Source organism: Platalea leucorodia (assembly GCF_965183815.1).
Source record: "Platalea leucorodia genome assembly, chromosome: 6".
NCBI lineage: Eukaryota > Metazoa > Chordata > Aves > Pelecaniformes > Threskiornithidae > Platalea > Platalea leucorodia.
The window spans coordinates 22706883-22730358 of NC_138828.1; positions in this window are offsets into that span (position 1 = coordinate 22706883).

A 23476-nucleotide genomic window follows, 5' to 3' on the forward strand; every position below is an offset into this window, starting at 1 on the left:
CGGGGCGCCCTTATTAGAGCCGCAGGCGGGCACAGCAATTGCGAACGTCCAGGGATTCCTCCCACCCCAAAGGGGCCAGGACCAAAAGCTCTAGCTGCTCTTCAATAAGGCACGCAACCCCATTCACAGTCTCACAAACGATGGCGCTGTCTCTTTCTACAGTCTCCCAAACTCTTATACTACCTGCCTGGGCAGCTAGGCCGTAGCACAGCTCAGCAATTGTGAACGTCCAGGGATTCCTCCCACCCCAAAGGGGCCAGGACAAAAGCTCTTGCTGCTCTTCAAGTAGCCAGGCATCCCCATTCACAGCGCACCAACGCTGACGCTGCCTCTATCTACAGCCTCCCTAACTCCAATAGTAACTCAGGGGGCCGCCTGGTAAAGTGGGATCGAGGCTAAGAAACTGCGAACGTCCAGGGATTCCTCCCACCCCAAAGGGGCTTGGACCAAAAGCTCCTGCTGCTTTTCAAGTAGCCAGGCAAACCCCATTCACAGCCCCACAAATGCTGCCGCTGTCTCTTTCTAAAGCCTCCCAAACTCCACTACTATCTCACTGGGCTGCCAAGTACGCCAGGAGCTAGGCTCAGAAATTGCGAACGTCCAGGGACTCCTCCCACCCCAAAGGGGCTTGGACCAAAAGATCTTGCTGCTCTTCAAGTAGCCAGGCATTCTTATTCACAGCCCCACCAACGCTGGCGCTGTCTCTTTCTAGAGCCTCCCTAACTCCAATACTGTCTGCCCGGGGCGCCCTTATTAGAGCCGCAGGCAGGCACAGCAATTGCGAACGTCCAGGGATTCCTCCCACCCCAAAGGGGCCAGGACCAAAAGCTCTTGCTGCTCTTCAAGAAGCCAGGCATCCCCATTCACAGCCCCACAAATGCTGGCGCTGTCTCTTTCCAGAGCGTCCCAGATGCCAATATATTCTCAGAAGGCCGTCTTGTAAAGTGGGACCCTGGCTAACCAATTGTGAACGTCCAGGGATTCCTCCCACCCCAAAGGGGCCAGGACCAAAAGCTCTTGCTGCTCTTCAAGTAGCCACGCAACCCCATTCACAGGCCCACCAACGCTGGCGCTGTCTCTTTCCAGAGCGTCCCAGATGCCAATATATTCTCAGAAGGCCGCCTTGTAAAGTGGGACCCTGGCTAAGCAACTGTGAACGTCCAGGGATTCCTCCCACCCCAAAGGGGCCAGGACCAAAAGCTCTTGCTGCTCTTCAAGTAGCCAGGCAACCCCATTCACAGCCCCACCAACGCTGCCGCTGTCTCTTTCGACAGCCTCCCATACTCCCATAATATCTGCCTGGGTCCCTGAGTAGAGCAGGATCCCAGCTCAGCAATTGTGAACGTCCAGGGATTCCTCCCACCCCAAAGGGGCCAGGACCAAAAGCTCTTGCTGCTCTTCAAGAAGGCACGCAACCCCATTCACAGCCTCACAAACGATGGCGCTGTCTCTTTCTACAGTCTCCCAAACTCTTATACTACCTGCCTGGGCAGCTAGGCCGTAGCACAGCTCAGAAATTGCGAACGTCAAGGGAATCCTCCCCAACCAAAGGGGCCAGGAACAAAAGCTCTAGCCTCTCTTCAAGGAGCCAGGCAACCCCATTCACAGCCCACCAACGCTGACGCTGCCTCTATCTACAGCCTCCCTAACTCCAATAGTAACTCAGGGGGCCGCCTTGTAAAGTGGGATCGAGGCTAAGAAACTGCGAACGTCCGGGGATTCCTCCCACCCCAAAGGGGCCAGGACCAAAAGCTCTTGCTGCTTTTCAAGTAGCCAGGCAAACCCCATTCACAGCCCCACAAATGCTGCCGCTGTCTCTTTCTAAAGCCTCCCAAACTCCACTACTATCTCACTGGGCTGCCAAGGACGCCAGGAGCTAGGCTCAGAAACTGCGAACGTCCAGGGACTCTTCCCACCCCAAAGGGGCTTGGACCAAAAGCTCTTGCTGTTCTTCAAGTAGCCACGCAACCCCATTCACAGCCGCACCAACGCTGGCGCTGACTTTTTCTAGGGCCTCCCAAACTTCAATACTATCTCAGAGGTCCGCCTTGTAAAGTGGGAGAGAGCCTCATCAATTGCGAACGTCCAGGGATTCCTCCCACCCCAAAGGGGCCAGGACAAAAGCTCTGGCTGCTCTTCAAGTAGCCAGGCATTCTTATTCACAGCCCCACCAACGCTGGCGCTGTCTCTTTCTAGAGCCTCCCTAACTCCAATACTGTCTGCCCGGGCCCCTGATTAGAGCCGGAGGCAGGCACAGCAATTGCGAACGTCCAGGGATTCCTCCCACCCCAAAGGGGCCAGGACCAAAAGCTCTTGCTGCTCTTCAAGTAGCCAGGCATCCCCATTCACAGCCCCACCAACGCTGGCGCTGTCTCTTTCTAGAGCCTCCCAAACTCCAATACTACCTGCATGGGCAGACGAGTACACCTGGCGCCAGGCTCAGCAATTGCGAACGTCCAGGGATTCCTCCCACCCCAAAGGGGCTTGGACCAAAAGCTCTTGCTGCTCTTCAGGTAGCCAGGCATTCTTATTCACAGCCCCACCAACGCTGGCGCTGTCTCTTTCTACAGCCTCCCTAACTCCAATGCTGTCTGCCCGGGGCGCCCTTATTAGAGCCGCAGGCAGGCACAGCAATTGCGAACGTCCAGGGATTCCTCCCACCCCAAAGGGGCCAGGACCAAAAGCTCTTGCTGCTCTTCAAGTAGCCAGGCATCCCCATTCACAGCCCCACCAATGCTGGCGCTGTCTCTTTCCAGAGCGTCCCAGATGCCAATATATTCTCAGAAGGCCGTCTTGTAAAGTGGGACCCTGGCTAGCCAATTGTGAACGTCCAGGGATTCCTCCCACCCCAAAGGGGCCAGGACCAAAAGCTCTTGCTGCTCTTCAAGTAGCCACGCAACCCCATTCACAGGCCCACCAACGCTGGCGCTGTCTCTTTCCAGAGCGTCCCAGATGCCAATATATTCTCAGAAGGCCGGCTTGTAAAGTGGGATCGAGGCTAAGAAACTGCGAACGTCCAGGGATTCCTCCCACCCCAAAGGGGCCAGGACCAAAAGCTCTTGCTGCTCTTCAAGTAGCCAGGCAACCCCATTCACAGCCCCACCAACGCTGCCGCTGTCTCTTTCGACAGCTTCCCATACTCCCATAATATCTGCCTGGGTCCCTGAGTAGAGCAGGATCCCAGCTCAGCAATTGTGAACGTCCAGGGATTCCTCCCACCCCAAAGGGGCCAGGACCAAAATCTCTTGCTGCTCTTCAAGTAGCCACGCAACCCCATTCACAGGCCCACCAACGCTGGCGCTGTCTCTTTCCAGAGCCTCCGAAGCTCCAATACTACCTGCATGGGAAGCCGAGTACACCTGGCGCCAGGCTCAGCAATTGCGAACGTCCAGGGATTCCTCCCACCCCAAAGGGGCTTGGACCAAAAGCTCTTGCTGCTCTTCAAGTAGCCAGGCATTCTTATTCACAGCCCCACCAACGCTGGCGCTGTCTCTTTCTAGAGCCTCCCTAACTCCAATACTGTCTGCCCGGGGCGCCCTTATTAGAGCCGCAGGCAGGCACAGCAATTGCGAACGTCCAGGGATTCCTCCCACCCCAAAGGGGCCAGGACCAAAAGCTCTTGCTGCTCTTCAAGTAGCCAGGCAACCCCATTCACAGCCCCACCAACGCTGCCGCTGTCTCTTTCGACAGCCTCCCATACTCCCATAATATCTGCCTGGGTCCCTGAGTAGAGCAGGATCCCAGCTCAGCAATTGTGAACGTCCAGGGATTCCTCCCACCCCAAAGGGGCCAGGACCAAAAGCTCTTGCTGCTCTTCAAGAAGGCACGCAACCCCATTCACAGCCTCACAAACGATGGCGCTGTCTCTTTCTACAGTCTCCCAAACTCTTATACTACCTGCCTGGGCAGCTAGGCCATAGCACAGCTCAGCAATTGTGAACGTCCAGGGATTCCTCCCACCCCAAAGGGGCCAGGACCAAAAGCTCTTGCTGCTCTTCAAGTAGCCACGCAACCCCATTCACAGGCCCACCAACGCTGGCGCTGTCTCTTTCCAGAGCGTCCCAGATGCCAATATATTCTCAGAAGGCCGCCTTGTAAAGTGGGACCCTGGCTAAGCAACTGTGAACGTCCAGGGATTCCTCCCACCCCAAAGGGGCCAGGACCAAAAGCTCTTGCTGCTCTTCAAGTAGCCACGCAACCCCATTCACAGCCCCACAAACGCTGCCGCTGTCTCTTTCTACAGCCTCCCATACTCCCATTATATCTGCCTGGGTCCCTGAGTAGAGCAGGATCCCAGCTCAGCAATTGTGAACGTCCAGGGATTCCTCCCACCCCAAAGGGGCCAGGACCAAAAGCTCTTGCTGCTCTTCAAGAAGGCACGCAACCCCATTCACAGCCTCACAAACGATGGCGCTGTCTCTTTCTACAGTCTCCCAAACTCTTATACTACCTGCCTGGGCAGCTAGGCCGTAGCACAGCTCAGAAATTGCGAACGTCAAGGGAATCCTCCCCAACCAAAGGGGCCAGGAACAAAAGCTCTAGCCTCTCTTCAAGGAGCCAGGCAACCCCATTCACAGCCCACCAACGCTGACGCTGCCTCTATCTACAGCCACCCTAACTCCAGTAGTAACTCAGGGGGCCGCCTGGTAAAGTGGGAGCGAGGCTCAGCTATTGCGAACGTCCAGGGATTCCTCCCACCCCAAAGGGGCCAGGACAAAAGCTCTTGCTGCTCTTCAAGTAGCCAGGCATTCTTATTCACAGCCCCACCAACGCTGGCGCTGTCTCTTTCTAGAGCCTCCCTAACTCCAATGTCTGCCCGGGCCCCTGATTAGAGCCGGAGGCAGGCACAGCAATTGCGAACGTCCAGGGATTCCTCCCACCCCAAAGGGGCCAGGACCAAAAGCTCTTGCTGCTCTTCAAGTAGCCAGGCATCCCCATTCACAGCCCCACCAACGCTGGCGCTGTCTCTTTCTAGAGCCTCCCAAACTCCAATACTACCTGCATGGGCAGCCGAGTACACCTGGCGCCAGGCTCAGCAATTGCGAACGTCCAGGGATTCCTCCCACCCCAAAGGGGCTTGGACCAAAAGCTCTTGCTGCTCTTCAAGTAGCCAGGCAACCCCATTCACAGCCCCACCAACGCTGCCGCTGTCTCTTTCGACAGCCTCCCATACTCCCATAATATCTGCCTGGGTCCCTGAGTAGAGCAGGATCCCAGCTCAGCAATTGTGAACGTCCAGGGATTCCTCCCACCCCAAAGGGGCCAGGACCAAAATCTCTTGCTGCTCTTCAAGAAGGCACGCAACCCCATTCACAGCCTCACAAACGATGGCGCTGTCTCTTTCTACAGTCTCCCAAACTCTTATACTACCTGCCTGGGCAGCTAGGCCGTAGCACAGCTCAGAAATTGCGAACGTCAAGGGAATCCTCCCCAACCAAAGGGGCCAGGAACAAAAGCTCTAGCCTCTCTTCAAGGAGCCAGGCAACCCCATTCACAGCCCACCAACGCTGACGCTGCCTCTATCTACAGCCTCCCTAACTCCAATAGTAACTCAGGGGGCCGCCTTGTAAAGTGGGATCGAGGCTAAGAAACTGCGAACGTCCAGGGATTCCTCCCACCCCAAAGGGGCCAGGACCAAAAGCTCTTGCTGCTTTTCAAGTAGCCAGGCAAACCCCATTCACAGCCCCACAAATGCTGCCGCTGTCTCTTTCTAAAGCCTCCCAAACTCCACTACTATCTCACTGGGCTGCCAAGGACGCCAGGAGCTAGGCTCAGAAACTGCGAACGTCCAGGGACTCTTCCCACCCCAAAGGGGCTTGGACCAAAAGCTCTTGCTGTTCTTCAAGTAGCCACGCAACCCCATTCACAGCCGCACCAACGCTGGCGCTGACTTTTTCTAGGGCCTCCCAAACTTCAATACTATCTCAGAGGTCCGCCTTGTAAAGTGGGAGAGAGCCTCATCAATTGCGAACGTCCAGGGATTCCTCCCACCCCAAAGGGGCCAGGACAAAAGCTCTGGCTGCTCTTCAAGTAGCCAGGCATTCTTATTCACAGCCCCACCAACGCTGGCGCTGTCTCTTTCTAGAGCCTCCCTAACTCCAATACTGTCTGCCCGGGCCCCTGATTAGAGCCGGAGGCAGGCACAGGAATTGCGAAGGTCCAGGGATTCCTCCCACCCCAAAGGGGCGAGGACCAAAAGCTCTTGCTGCTCTTCAAGTAGCCAGGCATCCCCATTCACAGCCCCACCAACGCTGGCGCTGTCTCTTTCTAGAGCCTCCCAAACTCCAATACTACCTGCATGGGCAGACGAGTACACCTGGCGCCAGGCTCAGCAATTGCGAACGTCCAGGGATTCCTCCCACCCCAAAGGGGCTTGGACCAAAAGCTCTTGCTGCTCTTCAGGTAGCCAGGCATTCTTATTCACAGCCCCACCAACGCTGGCGCTGTCTCTTTCTACAGCCTCCCTAACTCCAATGCTGTCTGCCCGGGGCGCCCTTATTAGAGCCGCAGGCAGGCACAGCAATTGCGAACGTCCAGGGATTCCTCCCACCCCAAAGGGGCCAGGACCAAAAGCTCTTGCTGCTCTTCAAGTAGCCAGGCATCCCCATTCACAGCCCCACCAATGCTGGCGCTGTCTCTTTCCAGAGCGTCCCAGATGCCAATATATTCTCAGAAGGCCGTCTTGTAAAGTGGGACCCTGGCTAGCCAATTGTGAACGTCCAGGGATTCCTCCCACCCCAAAGGGGCCAGGACCAAAAGCTCTTGCTGCTCTTCAAGTAGCCACGCAACCCCATTCACAGGCCCACCAACGCTGGCGCTGTCTCTTTCCAGAGCGTCCCAGATGCCAATATATTCTCAGAAGGCCGGCTTGTAAAGTGGGATCGAGGCTAAGAAACTGCGAACGTCCAGGGATTCCTCCCACCCCAAAGGGGCCAGGACCAAAAGCTCTTGCTGCTCTTCAAGTAGCCAGGCAACCCCATTCACAGCCCCACCAACGCTGCCGCTGTCTCTTTCGACAGCCTCCCATACTCCCATAATATCTGCCTGGGTCCCTGAGTAGAGCAGGATCCCAGCTCAGCAATTGTGAACGTCCAGGGATTCCTCCCACCCCAAAGGGGCCAGGACCAAAATCTCTTGCTGCTCTTCAAGAAGGCACGCAACCCCATTCACAGCCTCACAAACGATGGCGCTGTCTCTTTCTACAGTCTCCCAAACTCTTATACTACCTGCCTGGGCAGCTAGGCCGTAGCACAGCTCAGAAATTGCGAACGTCAAGGGAATCCTCCCCAACCAAAGGGGCCAGGAACAAAAGCTCTAGCCTCTCTTCAAGGAGCCAGGCAACCCCATTCACAGCCCACCAACGCTGACGCTGCCTCTATCTACAGCCTCCCTAACTCCAATAGTAACTCAGGGGGCCGCCTTGTAAAGTGGGATCGAGGCTAAGAAACTGCGAACGTCCAGGGATTCCTCCCACCCCAAAGGGGCCAGGACCAAAAGCTCTTGCTGCTCTTCAAGTAGCCAGGCATCCCCATTCACAGCCCCACCAACGCTGGCGCTGTCTCTTTCTAGAGCCTCCCAAACTCCAATACTACCTGCATGGGCAGCCGAGTACACCTGGCGCCAGGCTCAGCAATTGCGAACGTCCAGGGATTCCTCCCACCCCAAAGGGGCTTGGACCAAAAGATCTTGCTGCTCTTCAGGTAGCCAGGCAACCCCATTCACAGCCCCACCAACGCTGGCGCGGACTTTTTCTAGGGCCTCCCAAATTTCAATACTATCTCAGACGTCCGCCTTGTAAAGTGGGAGCAAGGCTCAGCAATTGCGAACGTCCAGGGATTCCTCCCACCCCAAAGGGGCCAGGACAAAAAGCTCTTGCTGCTCTTCAAGTAGCCAGGCATTCTTATTCACAGCCCCACCAACGCTGGCGCTGTCTCTTTCTAGAGCCTCCCTAACTCCAATACTGTCTGCCCGGGGCGCCCTTATTAGAGCCGCAGGCAGGCACAGCAATTGCGAACGTCCAGGGATTCCTCCCACCCCAAAGGGGCCAGGACCAAAATCTCTTGCTGCTCTTCAAGAAGGCACGCAACCCCATTCACAGTCTCACAAACGATGGCGCTGTCTCTTTCTACAGTCTCCCAAACTCTTATACTACCTGCCTGGGCAGCTAGGCCGTAGCACAGCTCAGCAATTGTGAACGTCCAGGGATTCCTCCCACCCCAAAGGGGCCAGGACAAAAGCTCTTGCTGCTCTTCAAGTAGCCAGGCATCCCCATTCACAGCGCACCAACGCTGACGCTGCCTCTATCTACAGCCTCCCTAACTCCAATAGTAACTCAGGGGGCCGCCTGGTAAAGTGGGATCGAGGCTAAGAAACTGCGAACGTCCAGGGATTCCTCCCACCCCAAAGGGGCTTGGACCAAAAGCTCCTGCTGCTTTTCAAGTAGCCAGGCAAACCCCATTCACAGCCCCACAAATGCTGCCGCTGTCTCTTTCTAAAGCCTCCCAAACTCCACTACTATCTCACTGGGCTGCCAAGTACGCCAGGAGCTAGGCTCAGAAATTGCGAACGTCCAGGGACTCCTCCCACCCCAAAGGGGCTTGGACCAAAAGATCTTGCTGCTCTTCAAGTAGCCAGGCATTCTTATTCACAGCCCCACCAACGCTGGCGCTGTCTCTTTCTAGAGCCTCCCTAACTCCAATACTGTCTGCCCGGGGCGCCCTTATTAGAGCCGCAGGCAGGCACAGCAATTGCGAACGTCCAGGGATTCCTCCCACCCCAAAGGGGCCAGGACCAAAAGCTCTTGCTGCTCTTCAAGAAGCCAGGCATCCCCATTCACAGCCCCACAAATGCTGGCGCTGTCTCTTTCCAGAGCGTCCCAGATGCCAATATATTCTCAGAAGGCCGTCTTGTAAAGTGGGACCCTGGCTAACCAATTGTGAACGTCCAGGGATTCCTCCCACCCCAAAGGGGCCAGGACCAAAAGCTCTTGCTGCTCTTCAAGTAGCCACGCAACCCCATTCACAGGCCCACCAACGCTGGCGCTGTCTCTTTCCAGAGCGTCCCAGATGCCAATATATTCTCAGAAGGCCGCCTTGTAAAGTGGGACCCTGGCTAAGCAACTGTGAACGTCCAGGGATTCCTCCCACCCCAAAGGGGCCAGGACCAAAAGCTCTTGCTGCTCTTCAAGTAGCCAGGCAACCCCATTCACAGCCCCACCAACGCTGCCGCTGTCTCTTTCGACAGCCTCCCATACTCCCATAATATCTGCCTGGGTCCCTGAGTAGAGCAGGATCCCAGCTCAGCAATTGTGAACGTCCAGGGATTCCTCCCACCCCAAAGGGGCCAGGACCAAAAGCTCTTGCTGCTCTTCAAGAAGGCACGCAACCCCATTCACAGCCTCACAAACGATGGCGCTGTCTCTTTCTACAGTCTCCCAAACTCTTATACTACCTGCCTGGGCAGCTAGGCCGTAGCACAGCTCAGAAATTGCGAACGTCAAGGGAATCCTCCCCAACCAAAGGGGCCAGGAACAAAAGCTCTAGCCTCTCTTCAAGGAGCCAGGCAACCCCATTCACAGCCCACCAACGCTGACGCTCCCTCTATCTACAGCCTCCCTAACTCCAATAGTAACTCAGGGGGCCGCCTTGTAAAGTGGGATCGAGGCTAAGAAACTGCGAACGTCCGGGGATTCCTCCCACCCCAAAGGGGCCAGGACCAAAAGCTCTTGCTGCTTTTCAAGTAGCCAGGCAAACCCCATTCACAGCCCCACAAATGCTGCCGCTGTCTCTTTCTAAAGCCTCCCAAACTCCACTACTATCTCACTGGGCTGCCAAGGACGCCAGGAGCTAGGCTCAGAAACTGCGAACGTCCAGGGACTCTTCCCACCCCAAAGGGGCTTGGACCAAAAGCTCTTGCTGTTCTTCAAGTAGCCACGCAACCCCATTCACAGCCGCACCAACGCTGGCGCTGACTTTTTCTAGGGCCTCCCAAACTTCAATACTATCTCAGAGGTCCGCCTTGTAAAGTGGGAGAGAGCCTCATCAATTGCGAACGTCCAGGGATTCCTCCCACCCCAAAGGGGCCAGGACAAAAGCTCTGGCTGCTCTTCAAGTAGCCAGGCATTCTTATTCACAGCCCCACCAACGCTGGCGCTGTCTCTTTCTAGAGCCTCCCTAACTCCAATACTGTCTGCCCGGGCCCCTGATTAGAGCCGGAGGCAGGCACAGCAATTGCGAACGTCCAGGGATTCCTCCCACCCCAAAGGGGCCAGGACCAAAAGCTCTTGCTGCTCTTCAAGTAGCCAGGCATCCCCATTCACAGCCCCACCAACGCTGGCGCTGTCTCTTTCTAGAGCCTCCCAAACTCCAATACTACCTGCATGGGCAGACGAGTACACCTGGCGCCAGGCTCAGCAATTGCGAACGTCCAGGGATTCCTCCCACCCCAAAGGGGCTTGGACCAAAAGCTCTTGCTGCTCTTCAGGTAGCCAGGCATTCTTATTCACAGCCCCACCAACGCTGGCGCTGTCTCTTTCTACAGCCTCCCTAACTCCAATGCTGTCTGCCCGGGGCGCCCTTATTAGAGCCGCAGGCAGGCACAGCAATTGCGAACGTCCAGGGATTCCTCCCACCCCAAAGGGGCCAGGACCAAAAGCTCTTGCTGCTCTTCAAGTAGCCAGGCATCCCCATTCACAGCCCCACCAATGCTGGCGCTGTCTCTTTCCAGAGCGTCCCAGATGCCAATATATTCTCAGAAGGCCGTCTTGTAAAGTGGGACCCTGGCTAGCCAATTGTGAACGTCCAGGGATTCCTCCCACCCCAAAGGGGCCAGGACCAAAAGCTCTTGCTGCTCTTCAAGTAGCCACGCAACCCCATTCACAGGCCCACCAACGCTGGCGCTGTCTCTTTCCAGAGCGTCCCAGATGCCAATATATTCTCAGAAGGCCGGCTTGTAAAGTGGGATCGAGGCTAAGAAACTGCGAACGTCCAGGGATTCCTCCCACCCCAAAGGGGCCAGGACCAAAAGCTCTTGCTGCTCTTCAAGTAGCCAGGCAACCCCATTCACAGCCCCACCAACGCTGCCGCTGTCTCTTTCGACAGCTTCCCATACTCCCATAATATCTGCCTGGGTCCCTGAGTAGAGCAGGATCCCAGCTCAGCAATTGTGAACGTCCAGGGATTCCTCCCACCCCAAAGGGGCCAGGACCAAAATCTCTTGCTGCTCTTCAAGTAGCCACGCAACCCCATTCACAGGCCCACCAACGCTGGCGCTGTCTCTTTCCAGAGCCTCCGAAGCTCCAATACTACCTGCATGGGAAGCCGAGTACACCTGGCGCCAGGCTCAGCAATTGCGAACGTCCAGGGATTCCTCCCACCCCAAAGGGGCTTGGACCAAAAGCTCTTGCTGCTCTTCAAGTAGCCAGGCATTCTTATTCACAGCCCCACCAACGCTGGCGCTGTCTCTTTCTAGAGCCTCCCTAACTCCAATACTGTCTGCCCGGGGCGCCCTTATTAGAGCCGCAGGCAGGCACAGCAATTGCGAACGTCCAGGGATTCCTCCCACCCCAAAGGGGCCAGGACCAAAAGCTCTTGCTGCTCTTCAAGTAGCCAGGCAACCCCATTCACAGCCCCACCAACGCTGCCGCTGTCTCTTTCGACAGCCTCCCATACTCCCATAATATCTGCCTGGGTCCCTGAGTAGAGCAGGATCCCAGCTCAGCAATTGTGAACGTCCAGGGATTCCTCCCACCCCAAAGGGGCCAGGACCAAAAGCTCTTGCTGCTCTTCAAGAAGGCACGCAACCCCATTCACAGCCTCACAAACGATGGCGCTGTCTCTTTCTACAGTCTCCCAAACTCTTATACTACCTGCCTGGGCAGCTAGGCCATAGCACAGCTCAGCAATTGTGAACGTCCAGGGATTCCTCCCACCCCAAAGGGGCCAGGACCAAAAGCTCTTGCTGCTCTTCAAGTAGCCACGCAACCCCATTCACAGGCCCACCAACGCTGGCGCTGTCTCTTTCCAGAGCGTCCCAGATGCCAATATATTCTCAGAAGGCCGCCTTGTAAAGTGGGACCCTGGCTAAGCAACTGTGAACGTCCAGGGATTCCTCCCACCCCAAAGGGGCCAGGACCAAAAGCTCTTGCTGCTCTTCAAGTAGCCACGCAACCCCATTCACAGCCCCACAAACGCTGCCGCTGTCTCTTTCTACAGCCTCCCATACTCCCATTATATCTGCCTGGGTCCCTGAGTAGAGCAGGATCCCAGCTCAGCAATTGTGAACGTCCAGGGATTCCTCCCACCCCAAAGGGGCCAGGACCAAAAGCTCTTGCTGCTCTTCAAGAAGGCACGCAACCCCATTCACAGCCTCACAAACGATGGCGCTGTCTCTTTCTACAGTCTCCCAAACTCTTATACTACCTGCCTGGGCAGCTAGGCCGTAGCACAGCTCAGAAATTGCGAACGTCAAGGGAATCCTCCCCAACCAAAGGGGCCAGGAACAAAAGCTCTAGCCTCTCTTCAAGGAGCCAGGCAACCCCATTCACAGCCCACCAACGCTGACGCTGCCTCTATCTACAGCCACCCTAACTCCAGTAGTAACTCAGGGGGCCGCCTGGTAAAGTGGGAGCGAGGCTCAGCTATTGCGAACGTCCAGGGATTCCTCCCACCCCAAAGGGGCCAGGACAAAAGCTCTTGCTGCTCTTCAAGTAGCCAGGCATTCTTATTCACAGCCCCACCAACGCTGGCGCTGTCTCTTTCTAGAGCCTCCCTAACTCCAATGTCTGCCCGGGCCCCTGATTAGAGCCGGAGGCAGGCACAGCAATTGCGAACGTCCAGGGATTCCTCCCACCCCAAAGGGGCCAGGACCAAAAGCTCTTGCTGCTCTTCAAGTAGCCAGGCATCCCCATTCACAGCCCCACCAACGCTGGCGCTGTCTCTTTCTAGAGCCTCCCAAACTCCAATACTACCTGCATGGGCAGCCGAGTACACCTGGCGCCAGGCTCAGCAATTGCGAACGTCCAGGGATTCCTCCCACCCCAAAGGGGCTTGGACCAAAAGATCTTGCTGCTCTTCAAGTAGCCAGGCAACCCCATTCACAGCCCCACCAACGCTGGCACTGACTTTTTCTAGGGCCTCCCAAACTTCAATACTATCTCAGACGTCCGCCTTGTAAAGTGGGAGCGAGGCTCAGCAATTGTGAACGTCCAGGGATTCCTCCCACCCCAAAGGGGCCAGGACAAAAGCTCTTGCTGCTCTTCAAGTAGCCAGGCATTCTTATTCACAGCCCCACCAACGCTGGCGCTGTCTCTTTCTAGAGCCTCCCTAACTCCAATACTGTCTGCCCGGGGCGCCCTTATTAGAGCCGCAGGCGGGCACAGCAATTGCGAACGTCCAGGGATTCCTCCCACCCCAAAGGGGCCAGGACCAAAAGCTCTAGCTGCTCTTCAAGAAGGCACGCAACCCCATTCACAGCCTCACAAACGATGGCGCTGTCTCTTTCTACAGTCTCCCAAACTCTTATACTACCTGCCTGGGCAGCTAGGCCGTAGCACAGCTCAGCAATTGTGAACGTCCAGGGATTCCTCCCACCCCAAAGGGGCTTGGACCAAAAGCTCTTGCTGCTCTTCAAGTAGCCAGGCAACCCCATTCACAGCCCCACCAACGCTGCCGCTGTCTCTTTCGACAGCCTCCCATACTCCCATAATATCTGCCTGGGTCCCTGAGTAGAGCAGGATCCCAGCTCAGCAATTGTGAACGTCCAGGGATTCCTCCCACCCCAAAGGGGCCAGGACCAAAATCTCTTGCTGCTCTTCAAGAAGGCACGCAACCCCATTCACAGCCTCACAAACGATGGCGCTGTCTCTTTCTACAGTCTCCCAAACTCTTATACTACCTGCCTGGGCAGCTAGGCCGTAGCACAGCTCAGAAATTGCGAACGTCAAGGGAATCCTCCCCAACCAAAGGGGCCAGGAACAAAAGCTCTAGCCTCTCTTCAAGGAGCCAGGCAACCCCATTCACAGCCCACCAACGCTGACGCTGCCTCTATCTACAGCCTCCCTAACTCCAATAGTAACTCAGGGGGCCGCCTTGTAAAGTGGGATCGAGGCTAAGAAACTGCGAACGTCCAGGGATTCCTCCCACCCCAAAGGGGCCAGGACCAAAAGCTCTTGCTGCTTTTCAAGTAGCCAGGCAAACCCCATTCACAGCCCCACAAATGCTGCCGCTGTCTCTTTCTAAAGCCTCCCAAACTCCACTACTATCTCACTGGGCTGCCAAGGACGCCAGGAGCTAGGCTCAGAAACTGCGAACGTCCAGGGACTCTTCCCACCCCAAAGGGGCTTGGACCAAAAGCTCTTGCTGTTCTTCAAGTAGCCACGCAACCCCATTCACAGCCGCACCAACGCTGGCGCTGACTTTTTCTAGGGCCTCCCAAACTTCAATACTATCTCAGAGGTCCGCCTTGTAAAGTGGGAGAGAGCCTCATCAATTGCGAACGTCCAGGGATTCCTCCCACCCCAAAGGGGCCAGGACAAAAGCTCTGGCTGCTCTTCAAGTAGCCAGGCATTCTTATTCACAGCCCCACCAACGCTGGCGCTGTCTCTTTCTAGAGCCTCCCTAACTCCAATACTGTCTGCCCGGGCCCCTGATTAGAGCCGGAGGCAGGCACAGGAATTGCGAAGGTCCAGGGATTCCTCCCACCCCAAAGGGGCGAGGACCAAAAGCTCTTGCTGCTCTTCAAGTAGCCAGGCATCCCCATTCACAGCCCCACCAACGCTGGCGCTGTCTCTTTCTAGAGCCTCCCAAACTCCAATACTACCTGCATGGGCAGACGAGTACACCTGGCGCCAGGCTCAGCAATTGCGAACGTCCAGGGATTCCTCCCACCCCAAAGGGGCTTGGACCAAAAGCTCTTGCTGCTCTTCAGGTAGCCAGGCATTCTTATTCACAGCCCCACCAACGCTGGCGCTGTCTCTTTCTACAGCCTCCCTAACTCCAATGCTGTCTGCCCGGGGCGCCCTTATTAGAGCCGCAGGCAGGCACAGCAATTGCGAACGTCCAGGGATTCCTCCCACCCCAAAGGGGCCAGGACCAAAAGCTCTTGCTGCTCTTCAAGTAGCCAGGCATCCCCATTCACAGCCCCACCAATGCTGGCGCTGTCTCTTTCCAGAGCGTCCCAGATGCCAATATATTCTCAGAAGGCCGTCTTGTAAAGTGGGACCCTGGCTAGCCAATTGTGAACGTCCAGGGATTCCTCCCACCCCAAAGGGGCCAGGACCAAAAGCTCTTGCTGCTCTTCAAGTAGCCACGCAACCCCATTCACAGGCCCACCAACGCTGGCGCTGTCTCTTTCCAGAGCGTCCCAGATGCCAATATATTCTCAGAAGGCCGGCTTGTAAAGTGGGATCGAGGCTAAGAAACTGCGAACGTCCAGGGATTCCTCCCACCCCAAAGGGGCCAGGACCAAAAGCTCTTGCTGCTCTTCAAGTAGCCAGGCAACCCCATTCACAGCCCCACCAACGCTGCCGCTGTCTCTTTCGACAGCCTCCCATACTCCCATAATATCTGCCTGGGTCCCTGAGTAGAGCAGGATCCCAGCTCAGCAATTGTGAACGTCCAGGGATTCCTCCCACCCCAAAGGGGCCAGGACCAAAATCTCTTGCTGCTCTTCAAGAAGGCACGCAACCCCATTCACAGCCTCACAAACGATGGCGCTGTCTCTTTCTACAGTCTCCCAAACTCTTATACTACCTGCCTGGGCAGCTAGGCCGTAGCACAGCTCAGAAATTGCGAACGTCAAGGGAATCCTCCCCAACCAAAGGGGCCAGGAACAAAAGCTCTAGCCTCTCTTCAAGGAGCCAGGCAACCCCATTCACAGCCCACCAACGCTGACGCTGCCTCTATCTACAGCCTCCCTAACTCCAATAGTAACTCAGGGGGCCGCCTTGTAAAGTGGGATCGAGGCTAAGAAACTGCGAACGTCCAGGGATTCCTCCCACCCCAAAGGGGCCAGGACCAAAAGCTCTTGCTGCTCTTCAAGTAGCCAGGCATCCCCATTCACAGCCCCACCAACGCTGGCGCTGTCTCTTTCTAGAGCCTCCCAAACTCCAATACTACCTGCATGGGCAGCCGAGTACACCTGGCGCCAGGCTCAGCAATTGCGAACGTCCAGGGATTCCTCCCACCCCAAAGGGGCTTGGACCAAAAGATCTTGCTGCTCTTCAGGTAGCCAGGCAACCCCATTCACAGCCCCACCAACGCTGGCGCGGACTTTTTCTAGGGCCTCCCAAATTTCAATACTATCTCAGACGTCCGCCTTGTAAAGTGGGAGCAAGGCTCAGCAATTGCGAACGTCCAGGGATTCCTCCCACCCCAAAGGGGCCAGGACAAAAAGCTCTTGCTGCTCTTCAAGTAGCCAGGCATTCTTATTCACAGCCCCACCAACGCTGGCGCTGTCTCTTTCTAGAGCCTCCCTAACTCCAATACTGTCTGCCCGGGGCGCCCTTATTAGAGCCGCAGGCAGGCACAGCAATTGCGAACGTCCAGGGATTCCTCCCACCCCAAAGGGGCCAGGACCAAAAGCTCTTGCTGCTCTTCAAGTAGCCAGGCATCCCCATTCACAGCCCCACCAATGCTGGCGCTGTCTCTTTCCAGAGCGTCCCAGATGCCAATATATTCTCAGAAGGCCGTCTTGTAAAGTGGGACCCTGGCTAGCCAATTGTGAACGTCCAGGGATTCCTCCCACCCCAAAGGGGCCAGGACCAAAAGCTCTTGCTGCTCTTCAAGTAGCCACGCAACCCCATTCACAGGCCCACCAACGCTGGCGCTGTCTCTTTCCAGAGCGTCCCAGATGCCAATATATTCTCAGAAGGCCGCCTTGTAAAGTGGGACCCTGGCTAAGCAACTGTGAACGTCCAGGGATTCCTCCCACCCCAAAGGGGCCAGGACCAAAAGCTCTTGCTGCTCTTCAAGTAGCCAGGCAACCCCATTCACAGCCCCACCAACGCTGCCGCTGTCTCTTTCGACAGCCTCCCATACTCCCATAATATCTGCCTGGGTCCCTGAGTAGAGCAGGATCCCAGCTCAGCAATTGTGAACGTCCAGGGATTCCTCCCACCCCAAAGGGGCCAGGACCAAAAGCTCTTGCTGCTCTTCAAGAAGGCACGCAACCCCATTCACAGCCTCACAAACGATGGCGCTGTCTCTTTCTACAGTCTCCCAAACTCTTATACTACCTGCCTGGGCAGCTAGGCCGTAGCACAGCTCAGAAATTGCGAACGTCAAGGGAATCCTCCCCAACCAAAGGGGCCAGGAACAAAAGCTCTAGCCTCTCTTCAAGGAGCCAGGCAACCCCATTCACAGCCCACCAACGCTGACGCTGCCTCTATCTACAGCCTCCCTAACTCCAATAGTAACTCAGGGGGCCGCCTTGTAAAGTGGGATCGAGGCTAAGAAACTGCAAACGTCCAGGGATTCCTCCCACCCCAAAGGGGCCAGGACCAAAAGCTCTTGCTGCTTTTCAAGTAGCCAGGCAAACCCCATTCACAGCCCCACAAATGCTGCCGCTGTCTCTTTCTAAAGCCTCCCAAACTCCACTACTATCTCACTGGGCTGCCAAGGACGCCAGGAGCTAGGCTCAGAAACTGCGAACGTCCAGGGACTCTTCCCACCCCAAAGGGGCTTGGACCAAAAGCTCTTGCTGCTCTTCAAGTAGCCAGGCATCCCCATTCACAGCCCCACCAACGCTGGCGCTGTCTCTTTCTAGAGCCTCCCAAACTCCAATACTACCTGCATGGGCAGCCGAGTACACCTGGCGCCAGGCTCATCAATTGCGAACGTCCAGGGATTCCTCCCACCCCAAAGGGGCTTGGACCAAAAGATCTTGCTGCTCTTCAGGTAGCCAGGCAACCCCATTCACAGCCCCACCAACGCTGGCGCGGACTTTTTCTAGGGCCTCCCAAATTTCAAAACTATCTCAGACGTCCGCCTTGTAAAGTGGGAGCAAGGCTCAGCAATTGCGAACGTCCAGGGATTCCTCCCACCCCAAAGGGGCCAGGACAAAAAGCTCTTGCTGCTCTTCAAGTAGCCAGGCATTCTTATTCACAGCCCCACCAACGCTGGCGCTGTCTCTTTCTACAGCCTCCCTAACTCCAATGCTGTCTGCCCGGGGCGCCCATATTAGAGCCGCAGGCAGGCACAGCAATTGCGAACGTCCAGGGATTCCTCCCACCCCAAAGGGGCCAGGACCAAAAGCTCTAGCTGCTCTTCAAGAAGGCACGCAACCCCATTCACAGCCTCACAAACGATGGCGCTGTCTCTTTCTACAGTCTCCCAAACTCTTATACTACCTGCCTGGGCAGCTAGGCCGTAGCACAGCTCAGCAATTGTGAACGTCCAGGGATTCCTCCCACCCCAAAGGGGCCAGGACAAAAGCTCTTGCTGCTCTTCAAGTAGCCAGGCATCCCCATTCACAGCCCCACCAACGCTGGCGCTGTCTCTTTCTAGAGCCTCCCTAACTCCAATACCGTCTGCCCGGGCCCCTGATTAGAGCCGGAGGCAGGCACAGCAATTGCGAACGTCCAGGGATTCCTCCCACCCCAAAGGGGCCAGGACCAAAAGATCTTGCTGCTCTTCAAGTCGCCAGGCAACCCCATTCACAGCCCCACCAACGCTGGCACTGACTTTTTCTAGGGCCTCCCAAACTTCAATACTATCTCAGAGGTCCGCCTTGTAAAATGGGAGCGAGGCTCAGCAATTGCGAACGTCCAGGGATTCCTCCCACCCCAAAGGGGCCAGGACAAAAGCTCTTGCTGCTCTTCAAGTAGCCAGGCATTCTTATTCACAGCCCCACCAACGCTGGCGCTGTCTCTTTCTAGAGCCTCGCTAACTCCAATACTGTCTGCCCGGGGCGCCCTTATTAGAGCCGCAGGCAGGCACAGCAATTGCGAACGTCCAGGGATTCCTCCCACCCCAAAGGGGCCAGGACCAAAAGCTCTTGCTGCTCTTCAAGTAGCCAGGCATCCCCATTCACAGCCCCACAAATGCTGGCGCTGTCTCTTTCCAGAGCATCCCAGATGCCAATATATTCTCAGAAGGCCGTCTTGTAAAGTGGGACCCTGGCTAGCCAATTGTGAACGTCCAGGGATTCCTCCCACCCCAAAGGGGCCAGGACCAAAAGCTCTTGCTGCTCTTCAAGTAGCCACGCAACCCCATTCACAGGCCCACCAACGCTGCCGCTGTCTCTTTCCAGAGCGTCCCAGATGCCAATATATTCTCAGAAGGCCGCCTTGTAAAGTGGGACCCTGGCTAAGCAACTGTGAACGTCCAGGGATTCCTCCCACCCCAAAGGGGCCAGGACCAAAAGCTCTTGCTGCTCTTCAAGTAGCCAGGCAACCCCATTCACAGCCCCACAAACGCTGCCGCTGTCTCTTTCTACAGCCTCCCATACTCCCATAATATCTGCCTGGGTCCCTGAGTAGAGCAGGATCCCAGCTCAGCAATTGTGAACGTCCAGAGATTCCTCCCACCCCAAAGGGGCCAGGACCAAAAGCTCTTGCTGCTCTTCAAGAAGGCACGCAACCCCATTCACAGCCTCACAAACGATGGCGCTGTCTCTTTCTACAGTCTCCCAAACTCTTATACTACCTGCCTGGGCAGCTAGGCCGTAGCACAGCTCAGAAATTGCGAACGTCAAGGGAATCCTCCCCAACCAAAGGGGCCAGGAACAAAAGCTCTAGCCTCTCTTCAAGGAGCCAGGCAACCCCATTCACAGCCCACCAACGCTGACGCTGCCTCTATCTACAGCCTCCCTAACTCCAATAGTAACTCAGGGGGCCGCCTGGTAAAGTGGGAGCGAGGCTCAGCTATTGCGAACGTCCAGGGATTCCTCCCACCCCAAAGGGGCCAGGACAAAAGCTCTTGCTGCTCTTCAAGTAGCCAGGCATTCTTATTCACAGCCCCACCAACGCTGGCGCTGTCTCTTTCTACAGCCTCCCTAACTCCAATGTCTGCCCGGGCCCCTGATTAGAGCCGGAGGCAGGCACAGCAATTGCGAACGTCCAGGGATTCCTCCCACCCCAAAGGGGCCAGGACCAAAAGCTCTTGCTGCTCTTCAAGTAGCCAGGCATCCCCATTCACAGCCCCACCAACGCTGGCGCTGTCTCTTTCTAGAGCCTCCCAAACTCCAATACTACCTGCATGGGCAGCCGAGTACACCTGGCGCCAGGCTCAGCAATTGCGAACGTCCAGGGATTCCTCCCACCCCAAAGGGGCTTGGACCAACAGATCTTGCTGCTCTTCAAGTAGCCAGGCAACCCCATTCACAGCCCCACCAACGCTGGCACTGACTTTTTCTAGGGCCTCCCAAACTTCAATACTATCTCAGAGGTCCGCCTTGTAAAGTGGGAGAGAGCCTCATCAATTGCGAATGTCCAGGGATTCCTCCCACCCCAAAGGGGCCAGGACAAAAGCTCTGGCTGCTCTTCAAGTAGCCAGGCATTCTTATTCACAGCCCCACCAACGCTGGCGCTGTCTCTTTCTAGAGCCTCCCTAACTCCAATACTGTCTGCCCGGGGCGCCCTTATTAGAGCCGCAGGCAGGCACAGCAATTGCGAACGTCCAGGGATTCCTCCCACCCCAAAGCGGCCAGGACAAAAGCTCTTGCTGCTCTTGAAGTAGCCAGGCATTCTTATTCACAGCCCCACCAATGCTGGCGCTGTCTCTTTCCAGAGCGTCCCAGATGCCAATATATTCTCAGAAGGCCGTCTTGTAAAGTGGGACCCTGGCTAAGCAACTGTGAACGTCCAGGGATTCCTCCCACCCCAAAGGGGCCAGGACCAAAAGCTCTTGCTGCTCTTCAAGTAGCCAGGCAACCCCATTCACAGCCCCACCAACGCTGCCGCTGTCTCTTTCGACAGCCTCCCATACTCCCATAATATCTGCCTGGGTCCCTGAGTAGAGCAGGATCCCAGCTCAGCAATTGTGAACGTCCAGGGATTCCTCCCACCCCAAAGGGGCCAGGACCAAAAGCTCTTGCTGCTCTTCAAGTAGCCACGCAACCCCATTCACAGGCCCACCAACGCTGGCGCTGTCTCTTTCTACAGTCTCCCAAACTCTTATACTACCTGCCTGGGCAGCTAGGCCGTAGCACAGCTCAGAAATTGCGAACGTCAAGGGAATCCTCCCCAACCAAAGGGGCCAGGAACAAAAGCTCTAGCCTCTCTTCAAGGAGCCAGGCAACCCCATTCACAGCCCACCAACGCTGACGCTGCCTCTATCTACAGCCTCCCTAACTCCAATAGTAACTCAGGGGGCCGCCTGGTAAAGTGGGATCGAGGCTAAGAAACTGCGAACGTCCAGGGATTCCTCCCACCCCAAAGGGGCCAGGACCAAAAGCTCCTGCTGCTTTTCAAGTAGCCAGGCAACCCCATTCACAGCCCCACCAACGCTGGCACTGACTTTTTCTAGGGCCTCCCAAACTTCAATACTATCTCAGAGGTCCGCCTTGTAAAGTGGGAGCGAGGCTCAGCAATTGCGAATGTCCAGGGATTCCTCTCACCCCAAAGGGGCCAGGACAAAAGCTCTTGCTGCTCTTCAAGTAGCCAGGCATTCTTATTCACAGCCCCACCAACGCTGGCGCTGTCTCTTTCTAGAGCCTCCCTAACTCCAATACTGTCTGCCCGGGCCCCTTATTAGAGCCGCAGGCAGGCACAGCAATTGCGAACGTCCAGGGATTCCTCCCACCCCAAAGGGGCCAGGACCTAAAGCTCTTGCTGCTCTTCAAGAAGCCAGGCATCTCCATTCACAGCCCCACAAATGCTGGCGCTGTCTCTTTCCAGAGCGTCCCAGATGCCAATATATTCTCAGAAGGCCGTCTTGTAAAGTGGGACCCTGGCTAGCCAATTGTGAACGTCCAGGGATTCCTCCCACCCCAAAGGGGCCAGGACCAAAAGCTCTTGCTGCTCTTCAAGAAGGCACGCAACCCCATTCACAGCCTCACAAACGATGGCGCTGTCTCTTTCTACAGTCTCCCAAACTCTTAAAATACCTGCCTGGGCAGCTAGGCCGTAGCACAGCTCAGCAATTGTGAACGTCCAGGGATTCCTCCCACCCCAAAGGGGCCAGGACCAAAAGCTCTTGCTGCTCTTCAAGTAGCCACGCAACCCCATTCACAGGCCCACCAACGCTGGCGCTGTCTCTTTCCAGAGCGTCCCAGATGCCAATATATTCTCAGAAGGCCGCCTTGTAAAGTGGGACCCTGGCTAAGCAACTGTGAACGTCCAGGGATTCCTCCCACCCCAAAGGGGCCAGGACCAAAAGCTCTTGCTGCTCTTCAAGTAGCCACGCAACCCCATTCACAGGCCCACCAACGCTGCCGCTGTCTCTTTCCAGAGCGTCCCATACTCCCATAATATCTGCCTGGGTCCCTGAGTAGAGCAGGATCCCAGCTCAGCAATTGTGAACGTCCAGGGATTCCTCCCACCCCAAAGGGGCCAGGACCAAAAGCTCTTGCTGCTCTTCAAGAAGGCACGCAACCCCATTCACAGCCTCACAAACGATGGCGCTGTCTCTTTCTACAGTCTCCCAAACTCTTATACTACCTGCCTGGGCAGCTAGGCCGTAGCACAGCTCAGAAATTGCGAACGTCAAGGGAATCCTCCCCAACCAAAGGGGCCAGGAACAAAAGCTCTAGCCTCTCTGCAAGGAGCCAGGCAACCCCATTCACAGCCCACCAACGCTGACGCTGCCTCTATCTACAGCCTCCCTAACTCCAATAGTAACTCAGGGGGCCGCCTGGTAAAGTGGGATCGAGGCTAAGAAACTGCGAACGTCCAGGGATTCCTCCCACCCCAAAGGGGCCAGGACCAAAAGCTCCTGCTGCTTTTCAAGTAGCCAGGCAAACCCCATTCACAGCCCCACAAATGCTGCCGCTGTCTCTTTCTAAAGCCTCCCAAACTCCACTACTATCTCACTGGGCTGCCAAGGACGCCAGGAGCTAGGCTCAGCAAGTGCGAACGTCCAGGGACTCCTCCCACCCCAAAGGGGCCAGGACCAAAAGCTCTTGCTGCTCTTCAAGTAGCCACGCAACCCCATTCACAGCCGCACCAACGCTGGCACTGACTTTTTCTAGGGCCTCCCAAACTTCAATACTATCTCAGAGGTCCGCCTTGTAAAGTGGGAGCGAGGCTCAGGAATTGCGAACGTCCAGGGATTCCTCCCACCCCAAAGGGGCCAGGACAAAAGCTCTTGCTGCTCTTCAAGTAGCCAGGCATTCTTATTCACAGCCCCACCAACGCTGGCGCTGTCTCTTTCTAGAGCCTCCCTAACTCCAATACTGTCTGCCCGGGGCGCCCTTATTAGAGCCGCAGGCAGGCACAGCAATTGCGAACGTCCAGGGATTCCTCCCACCCCAAAGGGGCCAGGACCAAAAGCTCTTGCTGCTCTTCAAGAAGCCAGGCATCTCCATTCACAGCCCCACA